We start from the raw sequence: 14,833 nt of genomic DNA, 5'->3' as shown, positions 1-14,833 counted from the left end.
GTGAGCCATATCGTACTGTTAGCAGCTAGTTGATATTCACAGAATCAACGATGAACACCAAGCGTAATGCATCAGATAATATCAGTGTGGCAGCTGAAGGTGTTGGCCCTGAAATTAAGGATGAACTAAGGTGGCCAGGTGGTTAAGGCACTCGACGGTTACGGGTTCGAATTCCTGTCGCACCAAACATGCTAGCCCTTTCAGTCGTGATCACATTATAATGTGACGGTCAATCCCACTATTCGTTGGTAAAAGAGTAGCCTAAGAGTTGGCGGTGGGTGGTGATGATTAGTTTCCTTCCCTCTAATCTTACACTGCTAAATCAGGGATGACTAGCGCAGATATCCCTTGTGTAGCTTTGCGCAAATTTCAAAAACCAACACCAAGTAAGTGAGAATCTTCCATTGCATGTCACACTCCAACACTAACGTTGAAGTTCCGACTGTAAACTCGACAGAACAAAACATGTTAATCGTTAAATTGTTAGAAACACCCACATATTTGAGGAAAACAAATTTAACGTTCCTTTTTTTAAGGGGGCAGCTGTTTTATAGATTTTTAATATATAAACCCTTTTTTGTAATTTATTCTCGATATAACTTTATAGTGAGCACAGATAGCCATTGTGTAATTTGTGCTCAATTCCAAGCAACCAAACAGCCAAAATAACTTTATCGTAATACGTGTCTAATAAATGTATATTTTAACGAATACATAAAGCTTGTAGTAACCTAAACTTTTTATATCTTATGTTGTTTCTAAAATTGTTTTTTCCTAAATAAATTTCATTTTTTATTCTGTGGTACTTTAGTCTATATTCATCTGGTGAACCTTTGATTGTTACACAGTTTCCAAAAAGTTTAATATATTTGTTTTCCTTCGCCCACATTTATCTACGAACTTTTGACTATTTACACAGTTTTCTAGAACGTTTACTATGTGAACGTATTTCTTTTGTATCTCTGTGTATGTGTAACTTCTTCAAACTTTTCAGTTTGTTTACGTAAGGTTACAAACCTGATAAGTCTTGTAATATGAAAAAAAACGTATTTTTTTTAGTCACAAATAGTTGACAGATCTCTCCGATAGGGGTTCGTTGTATAGTATTTGTTTGTTTGTTTTTGAAGTTAACATCTGTTAACTTTATACATCAGAGTGTATAAAGTAATCGCATTTTCCTTCAGTAAAACCATTTCATTAGTTATTTATCTCGTACGACCGACAAGCGAAGAAACACACACACATAAAACAATATTAATCTACATTCTCAAAGCGAGAATGTAATTATTAGTTCTACAAATGGCTTACATTTATACTGACTCTGGATTTATGTAAATTAATTTTTAGATGAAAATTTATTGGAATTTCTAAAATAAATTCAATTAGAACAAACCCACTTGAGGCAACAAAATGCTGCTCTAGCTTGTTGTTAGATAATTCAATAAATTCTTTTTTTTAACAAAATATTTTATCTTTGAAATATCGTGTTAATTTACACCAATATGGAAATATATTCATCATTTATATGAACCTTTTACTCTATTCTGTTCATTTGTTTGTTTGAATGATATAAACTATTACTGAGAGCATAATTAGCCTGTTTACAAGTGTGTATAACACCAGTCCTAACAACAACTGAAGTATCAGCTATTTATGGGTGTATATAACACCAGTCCTAACAACAACTGAAGTATCAGCTGTTTATGGGTGTATATAACACCAGTCCTAACACCAACTGAAGTATCAGCTGTTTATGGGTGTATATAAACACCAAATGAGATATTATCTGTTTATTGTATAAATAACACAAGTCCTAAGACGAAATGAGCTAGCATCTGCTTCTTGGTGTATATAACACCAGTCCTAACACCGAATAAAGTATCATCTGTTTATGGGTGTATATTACACTAGTCCTAACACCAAGTGACGTATCATCTATTTATGGGTGTATGTAACACTAGTTCTAACACCAACTGAAGTATTATCTGCTTATGAGTGTATATAACAACAGTCATAACACCAAGTGAAGTAACACAAAACCTACAATAAAAATTGTCGATAGTTTTGAAAAACGTAAAAAGTAACCATTCTTTATTATTTACGATCAAATAGAAATACCCTTATTAATTCGAAACCTTCTGTTTCGGATAAAAAGTATTATAGAAAAATAGTTTCTGGGCGTTTCTGAAAGTATTAGGGCAGAAAAGTTAAAACTTCTTAGATGTACCTGACAGTAGCCAAAGAGAAAGCCCCTAGTGGCACAGCGGTATGTCTGCGGACTCACATAGCTAAAAACCGGGTTTCGATACCCGTGGTGGCAGAGCACAGATAGCCCATTGTGTAACTTTGTGCTCAATTCTAAAAATCAATCAATCAATCAACCGAAGAGAAATTAGAATAATTAACAGTCTCGCTGTAAAACATTTTGCGATGTTTAAGACATCTTGAAGGCGTCATTATAGTGGTGATAAATGATGTTATATCACAAGCGGCAGATAAACCTCAACAGGTGTTTAATTTATTAACAGGCTTAAGAATACAAAAGTAGGGCACGGTGTACCAGAATTGTAACTAAGTAACAACGGCTATCTAGTGGTAGTAACTTATGCCTTATCACTCTGAATGAAACTGTGTTTCCAGTTTACCAGCAGAAGTGACCAGTATATGCGGTTTGTCTAAAAGTTCAATTAATATATTTGCTCGTTATGGCTGCCTAGTGGATTCCACACAACAGAAAAAAACAAAAGAAAAAACATCCATACAAAGAAACAGCGAACTGCTAATATATCGTATAAAAGTAATAGATTCACGATAATAAACCTTCAGATGTATGTTTATATAGTTATCGTTAAGAGTCGGTTTATTTCAAGGGTTTGAAAGACTGTTTTTTCTTACAAATGGTTAGTACTATAAAATACAATGCTGTAAGATCTATTAGTGTAATAAAGTGTTAAAAGTGTCTTGTAGAAAAGTGAAAGTTAAAATTAACAATGATAACTTTAAAATGTTTTATCTTTACTACAATACGAATGCAATTAAAGTTAGAACTAACAATGATAGCTTAAAAATGGTTTATCTTTACTACAGTATGATTGTAAGTAAAGTTGAAAATAACACTAACAACTTAACAACGTTTTATCTTTACCAGAGTGTAATTAAAGTAGGAACTAGCAATGATAACTTAAAATTATTTTATCTTTACTAGAGTGTAATCAGAGTTACAACTAGCAATGATAACATAAAAAATGCTTTATCTTTAAGAGGGTACGAGTGTAATTGAAGTTGGAACTAACAATGATAGCTTAAAAATATTTTATCTTTACCACAGTACAAGTGTAGTTAAATTTGAAACTAACTATAACAATTTAAAAATGTTTTACATTTACTAGAGTGTAATTAAAGTTAGAACTAACAATGATAACCTAAAATGTTTTATCTTTACTACAGTACGAGTGTAATTAAAGTTAGAACTAACAATGATAACCTAAAATGTTTTATCTTTACTACAGTATGAGTGTAATTAAAGTTAGAACTAACAATGATAACTTAAAAATATTATGGTAAAAAATAGATGCGTTGAGGTTTATAAATTTATTGACAAAACTGTTATATTTATTCTAGTCATCTGATAGCTGTAGCAAAGCTCCCCGCTAGTACAGCTGTAAGTCCACGGATTTACAACGCTAAAATCAGGAGTTCGATTCCCCTCGGTGGGCTCAGCAGATAGCCTGATGTGGCTTTGGTATAAGAAAACACCCACACCCAAAAGCTATAAGAAAGCATTCATTATCGGAAAACGATGTTCTTAAAGTTAGTTTTGGAATTGTTTATGGTGTAGTCCACAATCAAACAAGTACAATATTAAAATTTCAAGCTAGTTGGATTTTATAAAAGTCTAATTAGAGGTTGAATACTTAGTTATTCATAGTGGTATGAAATAAATATTTGAACTGTAAGTTATAGGTAAATACTGGAATATTAAAGAGCGATTACTAAACAATTCAAAAGTTTAATGGCCGGGCATGGCCAGGTGGTTAAGGCGCTAGATTCGTAATCTGAGGATCGCTGGTTCGAATTCCCGTCACACTAAATATGTTCGTCCTTTCAGCCGTGGGGGTGCCATAATATGCAATGAATCCCACTATTCGTTGGTAAATGAGTAGCCCAAGGGTTGGCGGCGTTTGATGATGACTAATCGCCTTCCTTCTTGTCTTATACTGTTAATAAAGGGATGGCTAGCGGAGACAGCCCTGGTGTAGCTTTGCGCGGAATTAAAAAACAATCAAACAAAAGCTTAATGTACAGAATTATATTTCTAGTGTTCTAAACCAATTTAACGATTTACTTCATATGTAAAAGTCATACCTTATGTGCTGTATTACCCGAAGAACATTATATAACAACAAGAAATGATAACAAGCATCATATAAAAACGCACGTGTCAACATCGGTGAAAGTATAAATATACTAAAATAAAATAAAAACTATTTCGTGAAGATGGCTAGCTTGATTTTAATATATTTGTACTTTTAATAACGTTTTTGTCGTATTATTTTTGCATGAGTTTCCATTTACATTACATCGAATTTGATGCATTACTTGAAAACAGTTATGAACGATAAGAACTGACACTTATTGTCTGAAAACAAAGTTTAATCAAATTAGATATGTTGCCTGAAGCCTGCCAACGTAATATGGCGAACCAAGACAATTAATACATTGCTACCACCTAACGGTGATACGTTGGACTATGAAAACATTTTTTTTTTTTGCGTTTCTTTTAGCCTTAAAAATGTAACAAAAATATTCAACTAAAATAAATGTGTCAACGTTTCGAGCGGAAATAAATGGATTTTTTTCCAGCTTTAACTTTGGTTGAATAGAGACAGTTAATCTACTGAGATATGATGGTTTTAGCTGGATAATTTTTAACGTAAGCTTATGTTTATATTGATTGGGAGGTTTGTACACGTATCGTTTCCTTCCAAACTAATAAAATGTTTTAATAGAAAAGAAAGAATACTTTGTATTACAGCGACCATTCTTGTAGATATAGATAATAAATAGAATATTTAATGTTATTCGCTCTTTGTATATACCATTGAAGTAGCGTTTCTCGCTTCCTCTCTCCAATGGCACAAAAAGGTCTGTAGGCTTATAACGCTTTAAACCTGGGTTTGATACTTGTGGTGGGCACAGCATAGATAGCCCATTGTGTAGTTTTGTGCTTACTTACAAAGAAATAAGAGTAGCATTTGGCCTCAAGTGCGGACCATGGTAGCACGTGTGACATTTTTAACCCTTGTGTGGTACATTTATAAGTTTACGGACTTACAACACAGACATTCGGTATTCGATTCCCCTCAGTGGACCAAACGCAGATAGCTCATTATCTAACTTTGTGCTGAAAAGTTTCTCATATACATTTTATTCGTGACAAATTCCCAAACACTTGATAGTGCAATGCCACTGTAGCAGACTTATGGCGGGGGTTATGTCACAGCTATTTATCAAGCGAGATTAAAAAACGACATATAACCAAGAGAGATAACCTTTAGAAGATGACAATCACAAACTTCAATGTTATAGTACGGTAGGGAGTTTTGGACAGTAATGGATTCTAAAATGGATTCAAAGTTAAACCTTATCCACAAACTGAAGTCTACAGAACCTTCCTGTCCACAAAAACCTTTGTTATGGACCTGAGTATATATCCTGATAATCAGTGATGTCGAGAAAACCCACTTGTAGAGAAAAATATATATGTAAAAACGGCTCGTTTGGGTTGAGAAAATTTTTTACGTAGAGGACCGAACAACGTTTCGACCTTCTTCTGTGAACCTGACAATGACCGAAGAAGGTCGAAACGTTGTTCGCTCCTCTACGTAAAAATTTTTCTCAACCTAAACGAGCCGTTTTTACATATATATCTCCTGATACTTCAACATGTTATGAAACAAAGATTAGAAGTTGACAGAGGCTCAGAGACCAAACGTTTAACAGTTTTCAGCCATACATTAAAATCAACGTTTGTTTCTATGAGAAAAATGGCCAAAGAAACCGGGATCATAAAAACCGGATTTGACCCCACATCTGTCACTTTCGATTGTGCAGCTTCAATTTGACCTTTACAGCTTTGGATTGCTTAAGTTTAAGTCTTGGTAGCATAAATCCTCATACAGTAAAAGGTCTGTGTAAAGAAAGAACAAGATGTGTGGTTTAAGTTTGACGTTTCATGCTACGCGACTGAGAGAGAAGTTTCTAGGGACAGCAGTAAGTCTACGGACTTATAACTCTAAAATCTAGGGTTTGATTCCCCTCAGTGAACACAGCAGATAGCTCGATGTGGCTTTGCTCTGAAACAAAACAAAAAATCGTGTTTTTAATCTGAACCATTTTGATTCTACGTTGAGAGAAGGATGTCCAAACCTCACATTATAAGTTACACATACAGTGACCGTTTACTCGGCCATAAAAGTTACCGCTTTATTCTTACGTCATTGTTGTTATTAAGGAGCTATAGTTCGTGATGATTGTAGCAAAGCTCACTTATTCTGAGCTGCACCGAATGTCTAACTATTTATATCCTTGAAAATAACATCACTGGTTAATAAAGTTGTTGCTAAGTGCAAAGCTACGCAACAAGTTAACTGCATTCTGTCCACGAAGGGTTATTCAATCAAATTACAGGTTTTAGCGTTGTACTTCTTGGGGGGGAGTAAAAACTGTTCTATCGAATAAATCATTGATTTTCTGCGAAATATTTTGAAAATTTTTTTAGGTAATGTATCTTAAGTAACGTTTTCGTTTTTTTGTGTGTGTTTTTTTTTCTTACGGAAACAGAAAATAACTCGGCTGTTGCTATTTTCACGCAGCATTGATCGTAAGTCAACAGATTTTCTCGAAGTAAACGCTGTCTTAAGCATCCGGCGGAACATTAATTATGTCGCCTAGAAGGAAGTCAGTGCATTTTTATATCCCACGTGATTCTCTTGCGAAAGTCAATTATAAAAGTAACTAAGTCGTTGCTGGTTTCTGTTCAAAACTAGTGATTCTTTCTTTGTCCTTTTAGAAGGTATGTTTACCCTCACCATTGCCCTTCATAGCTTTGTATTCACAAACACACGCACATAAGTAAATACATCTATAAGGATTAAGTGATTTCTTATACGGTGAATGCAGAACGATTAGAGTTGAGGCTGTATTCCTCCATAGAAAATATGTGTTAGTGTGTGTATGTGTTTTCATATAGCAAAGCCACATCGAGCATCTGCTGAGCCCACTGAGAGGAATCGAACCCCTGATTTTAGCGTTGTAAATCCGTAGACTTACTGCTGCACTAACGGGGGCCCATCGTAAATATAAACGATAAACGTTCTTTAACAGAGAACAAAGGGTTGTACAATTATTTGATGCCGGTTTTTTGAACTGTTGCTCTGGATTTATTTTTTGAAAAGAAATGTTTCATTTTTCATTGCCAGCGAAAACAATGTTTGGTATGTATTATATTTATTCTATGTCATTGTTTATTATCATAATTAGTGCTAAACATAAAGGTAATTAAGCTTGAACAAAATCGACAATGTTTATCGTCGTAATCAATGTTATTTTACACTTAGGTATGCATTACTTTAAATTATGCTAACCTAAGTCTAATACTGTTAACGACATTTTCGTCCGTAAACCCAATAATATCTGACGAGATCTGGCCAGCTTAGGAGGCTTAAGCTAATCATAGGTACAGATCTTAAATTTTTATCGTGTAACCAAAGGTCTAACATCTAGTTAATACTATAATGATCAAGGATTAAGGGCGTATTAATGAGTCTATGCGAAACAAGGTTCGATTGTTTTATTACATTAATAGAAAGTAGCTGTGTATTCATTTCTGAACTATTTGTTCTTAGTCAAAATCGTATCACGCCGTTGAACTAATTTTCCTGCTATATTATGATTAATTAATTTAGACTATCAGCCAAATTCCTTATATCTCCATTCTTATTTAATGACAATAACTCCCTTGATTCTATAAGTTACTGAGCCGTATTTCATAATACCTCAATACTCGTTGTTTAAAAGCTGACGTGTCAGTTTAGTTCATGGCTTTCAGGATAAAACAAGTGGATGAACCTTTGTAACTTAACTGTACTTGTATGAACATATAAAAAAAACATTTGTAGAAAAACATTTGATGAAATAGCAACACCTCTGTTTTTTTTCTTATTTTTTTCAAAAACACGTAGTACCAAAGATGGAATATTTCAACTCTCGCTTGTTGGTTTGATCATGGTTCAGAATTTTATAGATATGCCATGAAAGGAACTCTTTTTTTTTCCCCATTGTTCTGATACAAATTAAATAAAATGTTAATTCTGACCCAAACTCGAACCCGGGTCATCACGATTTTAACGACACTGCACTGTGAGGTTTCCACAATGTTTGTATACAAATACACAACAGTATAAGTTAAAGTATTTGTTTCCAAAAATTATATTTTAATTACCATCTTCAGAAAATTGTTTGTTTCTAGTTCGATAGTCTTAAAGTTTCTTATTCTTTTTAACGTCACAATACAGCAGCCCCCTGTGAAAAGTTACATTAGGTCCGCCACCTGGTGTCTATGTAAAAAGATTGTAGAACGTCTTATTTTTTCATCTATGTTTGTTTCGTTTTTGAATTTCGCTCAAAGCTACACGAGGGCCATCTGCACTATCCATCTCTAATTTAGCAGTGTAAGACAACAGGGAAGGAAGCCAGTCACCATCACCCACCGCCAACTCTTGGGCTACTCTTTTACCAACGAATAGTGGGATTGACGGTCACATTATAACGTCTTTATGGCTGAAAGGGTGAGCATGTTTGTTGGGACGGGGATTCGAACCCGCGACTCTCGGATTACGAGTTGAGTGCCTTAACCACCTGGCCATGCCGGGCCTTTTCATCTATAACAATTCATGTGTTCTACAGTATCCTATAAAGTGTGAGTGTGATATTATATGTTATAAGTTTCATATTTTGTGAAGTAATGACAGTCCATAATTATTTTTACTTTTCTTTCGTAACTCGAATGTTCAGTTTGTGAACGTTTTAATTACAGAATAGAAAAAATATTTTAAATAATAAAAGCGAAATAGGTTGGTAAGTGAACATACAATAGATATACTGGTAGTTATATTTATTGATAACATATAGATACACACATTTATATATATATATATATACATTGCTGGCCAAAATCTTAAGGCCAATAAACATAAAGATAAAATATGCATTTTGCGTTGTTAGACTCGACCACTTATTTGAGTAGAGCTTTGAAAGATGAAAATAAGAAAAGGGAAAATAAAAATAAAAACTTTTTTGCATTTAATAGGAAAATGTAAACACTATGAAAGTAGCCTAAATACCAGGTGGCCAAAGTTTAAGACCATACCAAAAAGAAGTCCTAAACAGGGTAGGAAATGCATAACAAGAGGTCTCAGTAGTGAGTTGTACGGCCGTCATTGCGAATAACTGCAATCATTCGCTTTGGCATGGTCGATATAAGCGTTTGCAGAAGGCTGGCTGGAATGTTATTCCAAGTGGTGAAGATGGCTTCACGAAGATCATGCACTGTTTGGAATTGATGTCCATTTCTTTAGACTTCCCTTGCCATCCACCCCAAATATTTTTAATCGGGTTCAGTTCGGGCGAACACTCTGGATGGTCCAAAAGAATCACGTTATTCGCCATGAAAAAGTCCTTTGTCCTGCGGGCATTGTGGATTGAAGCGTTGTCCTGCTGAAAGATCCAGTCATTTCCACATAAGCGAGGGGCTTCAGTTCAATAAGGATGCTCTCTCCAACATGCCAATGTAGTCAGCTGCTGATTGACGCCCCTGTATAACCTGAAGCTTCATTGTTTCATGGAATGAGAAAGTACCCCAGATCATGATGGAACCTCCTCCACTGTGTCGTGTAGAAAATGTCTCCGGTGAGATGTCCTTATCGTGCCAGTAACGTTGGAAGCTGTATGGACCATCCAGGTAAATTTTTTCTCACCAGAGAACAATACCTTCGTCCACTTTTCTGCGTCCCATGTTTGGTGCTTCTCAGCAAAGTTTAACAGAGCTGTTTCGTGGTGTGGCCTTTGAAGATGTTTACGGTTTTTAAAGCCTTTCTCTCGTATATGCTGTCTTATTGTTCTTGAGCTGCATTCTGCGTCCGTAAGGGCCTTAATCTGGTTTGACGATCGGCTGGTGTCTTGCTGGACAACCCGTCGAATCCTCCTGCTCAACGCCAGCGAAATTTTCTTGGGTCGACCACTTGAAATTCTTATTCCGTATCCCTCAGGGTCTCTTAAGAAATTTGCAACAGCAGTTTTACTTCTCCTAATCTCACCAGCGATGGCACGTTGAGAGAAACCTTGCTTTTGCAGCTCGACAATTTTGCCACGTTCAAACTCTGTCAACTTTTCAGCCTTTGCCATGTTTTTTACCCAATGTAACACAGGAGATGTCAGTGGGAGATGTTGACAACGATAATACTTGAACATAAATGACTAAAGTTAGTTACGTGTTTACTGATTAACGCTTCGTTTCAGTATGGTTTTAAACTTTTCACCAGCTAGTATTTAGGCTAATTTCACGGTATTCACATTTTCCCTACTAAATGCTAAAAACGTTTTTTATTTTTATTTTTCCTTTTCTTATTTTCATCTTTCGAAGCTCTACGCAAATAAGTGGTCAAGTCTAACAACGCAAAATTTTTCTTTTTTTCATTGGTCTTAAGATTTTGGCCAGCATTGTATATGTTATTTATATGGTCACCTAAATAGATCGGCACATAAACGTAAATCGCCAAACAACCATATTGCTGCTACATCCAATGCCCTTAAGACCTTTCGCCCAATACCAGGACTCATTAAGTAGGCTGGAATACAAAAAAATAAGGAAAAATAGAATTAGTTGCCCATGTAGCTAGCTAGAGGGATAAGAAGACATCGAGATAAAGAGCATATTTTTTAAAGTAAAATATTAAACAGATTCTTGAATTTCATTATAAACCAATACAATATTGAAAACGTTCCTGCCAATAAAAGTCCAGATCTTTATAACTTGTAATTACTTTTAATGTCCTTTAATATCAACTTTCAATTCAGCAGAGTTGGTTACGGCGCTCGATTAGTAATCTGTGAATTGGTGGCTCGAATCCCACCAAACATGCTCGGCTTTTCAGCTGTGTGGACGTTATATGATTAATCACATTATTCGTTGGTAAAAGAGTAGCCCAAGAGTTGGCGCTTAGTGATTATGACTAGCTGCCTTCCTTATAGTTTTTTTTTTACTGCTAATGTAGGGATGAGTAGCGCAAATAGTCCTCGTGTATCTTTGCAAAAAATTCATAATAAATCAAACCCAGTAGTTCAGCAGCGCCATTAGGGTCGAGTGGCCGATATCTGCAGAAAGTATAATAAAATGAAGTTTATTGCAACAGTGTTTGTTTGTTCGACACATTAATGTTGAAGAAACGATCGCTGTAAGGCGTGATGTCAGTAAACTTAAATTAATGAAACGTCACATCACTGACAGTTTAACTTGCTTTCTACAAATACACTACAAGAAGTTATTTTACAAGTTACGATTGACAAAACGAGTGTCAACATGGCACAAGTCAGTCGTCGCGAGGCACCTGTTAATAGGATGTTGCTGCACGAGAAAAACACGTAGGAATGCACGCACTCGGTTGGCTGGGAGATGGTGGCGTCTACCAACAGTTATAACTGGTTGCCATGGCAACTTGTATCTGTAGAATTCTTCAGATTCGAGCGGATGGCGATTTCTGAAGAAACAAAAAAATCCAACAACGACAACAGACTTAAAATTATTTTAGTTGAGACTCTTACGTGTTTAATATTAGTTTAATTTCAGACATTCCAGAATTTTTCACATCGATTTCTTGAACATTCAACATCACATGATTAATAGACATTTGTTTTAAAAAGTGATAACTTATATCTTAAGAAGAGAACTTTAGTAACGGCGTCTCTGAAATTCCCTGAAGTCTACTAAATTTGTTTTACGGGGAATAAACACCAATCTTTAGAGTCTTCAGTCATAGTGTTATAATTTTATTCATCTTTAACTTTATAATAAACATAAATTCAATCCCGTTGAATCAACGCTTTCCACAGCGTATTAGTTAGAATCTCTGCCACACCAAACATTCTTTCCCTTTCAGCCGTGGGAGTGTTTTCATGTGACGGTCAATCCCACTTTTCGTTGGTAAATGAGTAGCCCAAGGGTTAGTGGTGGGTGGTGATGACGATCTGCCTCTCCTCTAGTCTTACGCTGCTAAATTAGAGACGGTTAGCACAGATAGCCCTTTTGTAGCTTTGCGCAAAATTCAAAACAAACAAACACTGTGTATTACTTGTATTATTTACTCGCAACGGTTTTACAGTTGTTGTAGAAGATCGGCTACGTAGGAAAATACAACCAATGAGAAATCACTGGAACGTATAAAGACGAAAATACAGTTACTGGATGTACGTACGTAGCAAAGGAAAGACTCTACATTGGACGTATAATTAGATCTGAGGGAAAGTTCGCAGAGATTCTGATGTGTAAAATCGAAGGAAGAAAAGGGAATCACTTGAGTAGATTGCATTAGAAAATGGACTGGAGATGAGAAGGTTCATTTAATAAAGTTGGTGCAGCGAACAATAGAGAACCAAAGTCGTCGATTCTCGTAAATGGAGAAGACGGCATGACAGATTGATCAGAGAATTATATTGAACCACCACGATTTCAAAGTTACTGTAAGTTACGTAATTGGATATCATCAGTTGCTAACTCTTAAAAGAAATGTTTAATATTTGGAGCCAAATATTTGTGTGTATAACGTGAACAAAGTTAGGACTAACTAACTGTCTATTCTAAAGTGCAAACGATTTCCTGCAATGCTTCATCTCATTGTCGTGATTAAAAAAAAAAAAAAAGGTTTATGTTTTATAATATTCTATTTTTCATCCTGCAACAAGCATGAGTTATCTTGAGAAATTTTATTTCTAATATATATTAATTACACGTGTTCGACTACACATTATTTATCGTGCGGGCTATGGCTACCACCTATCGGAGATGTTAAGTTCTAATGTTCATCATCATAATTATAAGAATATTATTCACACGGGCGAAAATAAAACATAGTGTTAACAATAGAATTACTGAGATAATTATAATAAAATATTAATTATCATGTTTCATTTGCTAGGTTTGGAATGTTGAGTAATAAATTGAAATGGGGCACACGACCGGGAACACTCAACTCGTAATTTGTAGGTTAAAAGTTCAAGCCTCATCACTGAAGTTGCTCACCCTTCCAGTCGTGGAAACGTTACAAAGTGATTCTTAAAAAGCATATCAAGAGGGGGTGGTTGATTATCTACCTTTCATTGGTCCGTTACTTTGATAAAGAGATGACGAAGTTATAGATTTTAAAACAGTTAGTTTAACAACAATTAGTTTAACAAATATGAAATTATAGATCCTAAAACAATCAGTATATTAAATACGAAGTTATAGATTATAAAACAGTTAGTTCAATAAATATGAAATTATAGATTTTAAAATAATCAATATATTACATTAGAAGCTATAAATTATAAAACAATCGGGATATTAAATACAAAATCATATATTGTAAAACAATCGGAATATTAAATACAAAATCATATATTGTAAGACAATCGGAATATTAAATACAAAATCATATATTGTAAAACAATCGGAATATTAAATACAAAATCATATATTGTAAAACAATCGTAATATTAAATACAAAATCATATATTGTAAGACAATCGGAATATTAAATACAAAATCATATATTGTAAAACAATCAGTATATTAAATACGATGTTGTAGATTCTAGAACAATCAGTACAGTACATAAAAACTTATGGATTCTAAAACAGTCAATTTGTGATACAAGTTACGAATTATAGAATGTGTAATTCTCACCCAAGTTTGACTCTTTTTCTGTAAGTGTTTGTTGATGTACACGAATAGTTCACTTCCGAAACTACCCAGTTCTAATGGTTAAAAGCAAATAAACATACATACGTATTAAAATAGCTAGACAGTGAAAAACCAAGTTTCAAATATAATATGCAAGTGACGGGGGACAAAATGCTGCTAATATGAATTTATCAGAAATAGAATAATCACACATAGGATGAATATTATGAGAATAAATAAAAGCTTACACAAAGATAAATGGTGTCTTTAACTTACTTACCCAGTAAAGAAAATATCAGTTATAGATAGAACGAAATAACTGAGAATTTGATTTCATAGTAGCGAAGCAGTAGCTGTGATTACGACGATAAAACTGAGAACATTTCTATCCACATAACGTTTTGCCAGTATTCCTATCAACTCGTCTGATTTAAATAACATCACTAATGATAGAAATGTGGATTGACTTAATTATTCGACATTATTTTTTGTGTGTGTGTGTTATATTCATAAACATACAAGTGTTTTTTTAAATAATCAAATATCTTAAAACAACAAAATAAACTTAATTTTAGGGTCAGTAACAAAGACTGGAACTTTGCAACATTTTATACCAATGTTGTTTCCATAACTGTTTTGGTTTTTCATAAGAAACATGGTACAGGTAATGTTGTCCTTGAAGTAAATTATGTGTTTTTTTTCTGATCATGTGTTTGTGTTTTCTCATCTTGTGTTGCAAGCTGATCTGAAGAAAGACATTAACTTTCAAATAAAATAAATATAGCCGAAATCTCCCACTAGATGAAGCAAATATTTTAACATCTCTCGAGTGTTTGC

General features: G+C 34.3%; 1 protein-coding gene and 1 long non-coding RNA gene across 2 annotated transcripts in view; one reads left to right on the top strand and one right to left on the bottom strand.

Annotated features, from left to right (window-relative positions):
- LOC143243793 (glucose transporter type 1-like) overlaps positions 1-14,833 on the bottom strand; it is a 147,974-nt gene that overhangs the window by 115,528 nt on the left and 17,613 nt on the right. The window lies entirely within an intron of this gene.
- On the top strand, positions 7,081-13,443 carry LOC143235581 (uncharacterized). The gene is made up of 3 exons (XR_013019316.1): positions 7,081-7,496; positions 12,438-12,795; positions 13,251-13,443. It is a non-coding gene; the product is annotated as an uncharacterized LOC143235581 (long non-coding RNA).

This window comes from Tachypleus tridentatus, chromosome 2, assembly GCF_004210375.1.
Source record: "Tachypleus tridentatus isolate NWPU-2018 chromosome 2, ASM421037v1, whole genome shotgun sequence".
Lineage (NCBI taxonomy): Eukaryota > Metazoa > Arthropoda > Merostomata > Xiphosura > Limulidae > Tachypleus > Tachypleus tridentatus.
The sequence above is the reverse complement of the archived record's forward strand: the minus strand, read 5'-3'. Positions and strand labels throughout refer to the sequence as shown.